The 7,247-nt window shown below is 38.4% G+C and overlaps 1 pseudogene; it reads right to left on the bottom strand.

Moving 5' to 3' along the window:
* Nucleotides 1–6,844: 6,844 nt before the first annotated feature.
* LOC124461878 lies at nt 6,845–7,243 on the bottom strand (annotated as a pseudogene).
* Between the last annotated feature and the right edge of the window lie 4 nt (nt 7,244–7,247).

Raw genomic sequence — 7,247 nt, 5'->3', positions numbered from 1 at the left:
ATAACTGTAACATGGAATTTACCAAAATCTAATAATAGCAGATAATAAATGAAATATCAATAATAAATTCATTGCTTGACTATAACCAAAGCATTTATGTAACAAACAATATCACCAGGCTAGAACCTATTTCCTTTATCCAAAAAAAATTAACGAACACACTAAATATTTATACTTACTATAACAAATTTGATTACATACTTAATCTATAGTTCTTATTTATTTATTTATTCTTATTTATTTATTTATTTACGTCAACTAACACAGCAGTCGACGAAAAGCTTAAGCTAAAGACAGATAGTAATTAATTGAAAAAGATAGCTTAGCTATATACACAACTAAACATCCCCGACCCGTGGAGGTGTTTTATTTGCATAAGGTGCCAGCTATGCCCCGAGGGCCAATGTGGTCAGGGATGAGTTGCAGCCAATCCAAGTCCAGAATATTATCATTGATTCGCTATAGATGATTAAAAAGTATAGCGCGAAGAGAAGTGACAGAAAGATAAGGAGAAATTAGGTGAGAAAGGTTGTTAAAAGATTTGCAAAGAACACGAAGAGAGTACTTAGTCAGACATCTACTAAGGTGAATAGGAAAAAGTTTCTGGTCTGACGTGAGGGAACACAAAATTAGGATAGATTTCATCATGCACTTATATCCAAACATGATATAAGGCAACATAACATATTGCTCAGCGCAATCGAGATGCAGCTCACTGGAAAGGCACACGGCTCTCGCAAATTGGACAAGCCAACACCTGGTCGGAACTAAGATCATTACTCCTCAATGAATTGAACACGCAGACCGCAAGTGAGGAACTCTTCGACGCCTCTACAACACCTCTTATACAGAAAACCTTCGTAAGTTTGTAACAGAATTAGAAGACAAATCCTATATTATCACAAACTAAGTCTGGAGAACGATGCAAATAACACTACTCTTTATACAAATGCTTTGAATAACACTATAAAGATATATAAACAATAAATTACCCGATAGATTATTTATGACGTTAGCTAGATATGATATAACCACAGTTAGCAAGCTGAAACATATAGCTCAAAGAGAAGTTTTATACGAGGATAGTATAACAGAAATCAGAAATCAAATCAAAGCCAAACTCAAAACAAACCAGAGGGCCGGGGCTAACTTTGACCGCGTCAAGTTTGTATACCCTTGCAAGTTTTTTGTGTAAAGGTCTAATGTTTGCGAAAGAACGGCTTAGGAAATAACGAACATATTGATCAAAGTCACTGTTCACCACCGATTGTTCCTATGGGAGCTATATGATATAGTCGCCCGATCTTAATCAAATTTGCACAGTCATTAATAGTTATGCTAAACTGAGAAATATAAATTTTTATGACAATTGCTTCAAAAGTAACGAAGTAATTGACAAAGTTACTGTTTTCGAAAGATCGTTCCTATGGGAGCTATATGATATAGTCACCCATCTTGATCAAATTTGGCATAGTCGTTTATATGTGTAATTAACTCACCAATATTAAATTTCACGACATAGCTCAAAAAATAACGAAGTTATTAAGAAAAGTCACTGTTCGTGACTTTGGCGTTTGTATGGGAGCTATATGATATAGTGATCCGATCCGGCATGATGAATCCGAGATATACAACGACTGCAGTATGTACAAGCTTACATGCAAATTTCAGCTCTGTAGCTCTTACGGTCTAGGAGGAGTTTGCGTTGATCCAGACGGACGAACGGACGGACGGACGGACGGACGGACATGGCTATTTGAACTCGTCTCGTCGTGCTGTCCACAGGCCACACACTACAAATCAAATTTAAAAGAAATATCACAGAAGCTAACATCGGCTATTCCGAAGTTTATATACCCTTGCAGTCTTGGTAATAATAATTTTACCTGTTCAAAATTTGTTTTCTGCAACTCATTTCATCAATATACAAACAAAACAATTTTACTCTCTATTTTACAATTTGTTCTTCTTCTTCCCGCATTCCCAAAGCAAAGCAACGCACGCATACACATACAGTTGATGTAGCGTTGCGTCTGTGTGTGTATGCATGTACTCTGTTGATGTCGAAAGGCGTAGTAGACGATTATTATATTGATTGTAACTTGTGATATATTTATCCGATCACATTCAAATATTATCAATACGTAAATTTCATAGCGTTACTCCAAAATTTTTTATGATAATGTTTCTTCTAGACCTACATGATATAGTGGTCCGATCCTGATGGTTTTCATACTTTATTTTTCCCGGGTAATAAAAGACCCGAAAAAAAATTTCAGCCCGATAGCTCTTAAGACGGCTTAGTAAACGCATACGCACAGACGGGCCGACAGACGGACATGGCTATATCACTCAGCTTCTCATGCTGATCAAGAATATATGTGGGGTTGGGTTGGTAACGCCGAATGGCCAGACACCCAAACAGCTGTTTAACGACGGTGTGGCAAGCGATCCATATGAGACGAGGTGGCAAGCGACCCACGAAAACGACGATGTGGCAATGCTGCTACGAGAAGACGAAGAAGAACTTTTTATATAAAAGACGAAAGACGGGTATTAAAAGAAGTGTTAAAGACGAAGACGTGTAAAACCTAAAGACGAAACAATTACCATTCAATTCAAACATTTTTATAGTTACTAAAACCTAATTATAATTTAAAATAAAACCTATTTCCATATAACTAAATATAAATCAACGGGACTACTTATTTCTACGGAATCGGAACCTAGTCCCACATATATATACTTTATAAGGGTCGGAAACGTCTCCTTCTGTGCGTTACAACATCTGATTAATTTATAATACCCGTGCAAGGGTATAAAAGAAAGTTAATAAAGCAAATACGACAATTGATTAATTACAGGTCAACAAATCAAGATGACTTTTTTGTGCATTATGCTATTCGCTAAACGCTAATAGACATTACATATAACAATTTAAAGCAACAAGCACAGGAATATATAGACGTAATCCATATTCAATACTTAACAGAAAAACTAGGACTAATTAACGGAATTGCTTCATATACAAATATCTTTTCGTACTCTTGATCAAAACGATAAAGACGAATTAGAAGAAGAGATTAAGAGATTAAGAGAGATTAAGAGAAGAGATTAAGTTACCTAATAGACACTATTAACAAAGCTTTAGAAGTATTAAACACCTCAAGGAAGAAAAGGAAAATCAGAAAATTATAAGTTCTAATCTTTAATATTGAATATTTCACAGAATACATTGAAGACATAGAATGGGCATGCAGCTCACTAGACTAGGAATTTTCAACCCAAACTTTTAAAACTAATCACTTAAGTCATGTTAATTCGGAAAACTATTGAATACAAAAACATCCACCTGGCTTAAACCAATTCAAACGAGATATTAATCATTTCAATCATTCCTCAAGAATAATAAAACCCTATCTTTGAGAACTTCCTTATCCAGATGAAATAAAACCACGGGACGGGGCTAACTTCGAGCGCGTCAAAGTTTGTATACCTTGCAACATTTTTGGTAACTCTTTCCTTACCTATAGCCATCAAAGTGGAAAACGTTTAAGCTAAAAAGGCTAATGTTTCCGAAGAAGGCCTACAATCTTAGCATAGGTAATAATGAAGATGTGGATCAAAGTCACTGTTTTCGACCGATTGTTCCTATGGTAGCTATACGAATAGTTACCTGATCCTTATCAAATTTGGCACAGCCATTGACAGATATATTAACTAACAAATGTTTACTTTGAAGTATCGCGTCAAAAGTAACGAAGTTATTGATAAAAGTCACTGTTGACGCCGAAATCCGCTAACTGCCCAGCAGACGCAGTCACCAATGGCTTAACCCATATCACTCATTCTCTATCATTTTCATACTTATACTTAAGCGCCACAGCCTACGTGCTGGGAAATTAACCGTTTACTTACCGTAAACCACTAAATGAACCGAAAAAGTTAATTCAACTCAACTCGAACGGGTCACCACGGTTCTACACGCCAATCATATAGAGGTTAACCTCGATGATTGCATAACCAATCACTAATTGTGATACTAACCTCAACGGTCAACGTTTACGACCTACCTAGGTCACGTAACAAATCAACTTCGCTTAACAGTATAAATCATGTGTAAACCATGGCAACAAAAACTTATCAAGTGGAATATATCATTGCAGAAATGCATGCAGGAAGACAATGACCGCATGCAATGAAATCGATGCTGTTCCTGGTATCATTTCGACTGCGTTGGAGTAATAGACGAGAAATTTGAGAACAGCTGGAACTGGGACTTGTCAACGTGTCACGGAAGTCATCACAACCATATTGAGCAACGTCTGCAGAACCTCGGAAATACCAACGAGCAGGCAACCTCAGGCTACTTCGTCACCAGCAAACAACGGGGCCGCTACCAGAACCGGATGGGGACTTTGGACTATGCCCGCCAAAAATATTCCCGGACACAGCTAGGACGGCTGTTCTATTTTTACTTCTGCCAAACAAAAGCGATGGTCACACGAGGCACCGCAGCTGCCGTTCTAACATCAAACAACACGCGTGCTACGACACGCGAACAACCGCACTAAGTGCTACGCCGATGGCGCCCTGGAATTTCACAAATACTCGAACAGGGCTACATCGTACTATCCAGAAGTAAAGTGCGAATGGACGTAGATCTAAACACAGCAATACCAAGCGCGGCACAACTTGCAGCCCGTCAAGCGATACCGAAAGGCTTCCACATTTGATGCATCCTCAGCACTGGCCTCATTCTACAGTAGTTTTCAGACAAGTACGGAAATCGCCGGGTATACGAATGCAGAAATCTTATGCGGTGCAAGCTAGCCTAAAGGGAAAAGCAGTGGTTAGTTCAATTCAAACTCCTTTTACCAGCAATGGTCCTGAATCATACAAACATTACGTATGTGTTTCGGTCGGTTAGAGCATATTTTGCACAACTTACTGGAATAAACGCGGCAAACTAGGAAACTATACATTTTATTTCAGAGATATTGAAGAAATAGAAGAAGAACATAACATATAATGTTTGGACCCACCTACAGAGAGGGACCAGACACAAATTTTGCGATTGAAAATGAATTAATAGAAGCATGAGTATAGACTCGACATTTAAGCAACCAGCTGCCGATGTTGCATGAACAATAAGACCGACAGCAATCTTTGATTCATGCTGCTGCAATGGCAGCCAGAAATCAAAGGAAAGTGACACTGCATTTGTGCTTAAAAATTTTAGCAATTCTGAATGTGATGCTACTGAAGCTAAAAGAAAATTCGGTATTGCAGAACAATACCTTTAAAAATAAATGAAGCTTTGGTATTCTTGCTGGAAAACTCGACAAACAAACGATTATACAGTGAAATTCGTCAAATAAGCAAACAGATAATTGTGACATACCTATGACACAAATTCTTTTAAACCAAACCCTCGGCAACTTCAATATGGAATAAGTCACTTCACGCTTGGATACGCATTTTTGAATTGCTGCTCAAAATATCATACAGATTGGGGTTTAAAAAATGGCAAATAAGAACGAAAAGACAAATTAGAAGTGATTGAAATAAAAACATACACAAAGAAGCTTGCGAGAAGAAATGGGTTTGCATGTAGATAAGCCAAAGCCGAATGGAAGTGGAAACACGAACGATGGCAATACTGCGAGAAAAGCATTTTTAAATACGAAGTTGTTTGCATCAATTTTTAAACTCGACTTGGAGTTATTTTAGAGTCTGCATACTATTCTAATAGCTATTAACTGCGAATTTGCAATCGCCGCTTTAAAATTTCAAAATTTCTCAGATAAAACTATTAGATCATACATGTTGCATTATTCATGGTATCCTATGTCACCAAACTCTCCCATAAAATTTTAGTTCATGGATCACAATAATAACTGCATCACCGGCATTGGGGTGTCTTGGAGAAAAACGCGTCTGAAGCGAAAAAACAAATTTTACAAGCGTGATCGGCTACGGCACGCTCGACACAATTCGCGGTAAATAATAAGATTTATGGAACTTCAGATCCCCTCAGATTGAACTTTTTAGAAACACAGCATTATAATTTTCCAATAAATGTTCAGTCTTTAAGTAATAATTACAGTTTTTCTAGCGGACGTTGACAATACTATGGCGCAGTACGTGCAAGTGGCCTCTACGACACCAGGACAAAGCCTGTTACGCGCGAGCCCAAGCAGATAACTGACCACCTCCCACCCGACCGACCGAGGGGTGCAGCCGTATAGCGCACGGAACGAATCGCCTGGACAATACCCAATAGAAAAAAAACAGACAAAAAATAATATATAGCTATCTATTAAACTGAATGGGAATAGGATAGATTTTTTAAGCATATTAATAGAAAATTTTGAGCCGATTACAGGGAATAGAAGGTTGTAATCATGGTACCTGACAGATCTACCTGAGTTAATAACTCAGGCTAGTCGATATCACCAATTAGGAGCTTGTGCATAAAAATAACACCAAGCATAATTCTACGGTTAGTTAGAGAAGGAAGGTTAATCAAGAGAAGTCTACTAGAATAGGAAGGAAATTGACATTGCGATCCCAATGAAACCCAGGACACTCATGGCTTTGTGGAATATGGGTGTTAAAATTTAACTTATGGTCCATAAGTACGCCCATTCGTATTATTTAGACGTTCTAAAGGACTATTGTTTTAGAAAATAGTGACCAGTTGAGGAGAATTACGAAAAAAAGTCATTACCTTACATTTGGTAGTGTTAAGATTTAGTAGATTAAACTGACACCAGGATTGAAAGTTTTTAAGATCAGCTTGTAGCCGACTAAATGAATCTGGCTCGGTCTTGGACAGAAGTCAGATATGCCCCAATGGCATTTCCTTCCAATCTGGAGTCAGATAGGCATAGGTCTTGGCAATGGCCGCATAAGTGGCCTTGGCAAAGTTACTTAAAGTGCCGGTGGAGCCACGAGCCGATGTATAACAATCTTCAATACAGCCATGGTCAACAGCTTCTTGGGAACGGAGCCGAGACAATGCCAGTACCGCGGGGAGCGGGAATACGGCGCACGGAGACGGAACCACACTTGCCAGTGACTTTGCAGGCACGGTATGGGGTTTACCAATCTTGATACCCAGTAACCACGATGCACAGGCACAACAGACAATTTGGCCAAGATAATGGCACCCGAATGCGGTGGCAACTTTGTTGCTGCACTTAACACCCAAGCCAATATGTCCGTTGTTATCACCAATGGCC

Source organism: Drosophila willistoni, unplaced genomic scaffold (assembly GCF_018902025.1).
Source record: "Drosophila willistoni isolate 14030-0811.24 unplaced genomic scaffold, UCI_dwil_1.1 Seg71.1, whole genome shotgun sequence".
Taxonomy (NCBI): Eukaryota; Metazoa; Arthropoda; class Insecta; order Diptera; family Drosophilidae; genus Drosophila; species Drosophila willistoni.
The sequence above is the reverse complement of the archived record's forward strand: the minus strand, read 5'-3'. Positions and strand labels throughout refer to the sequence as shown.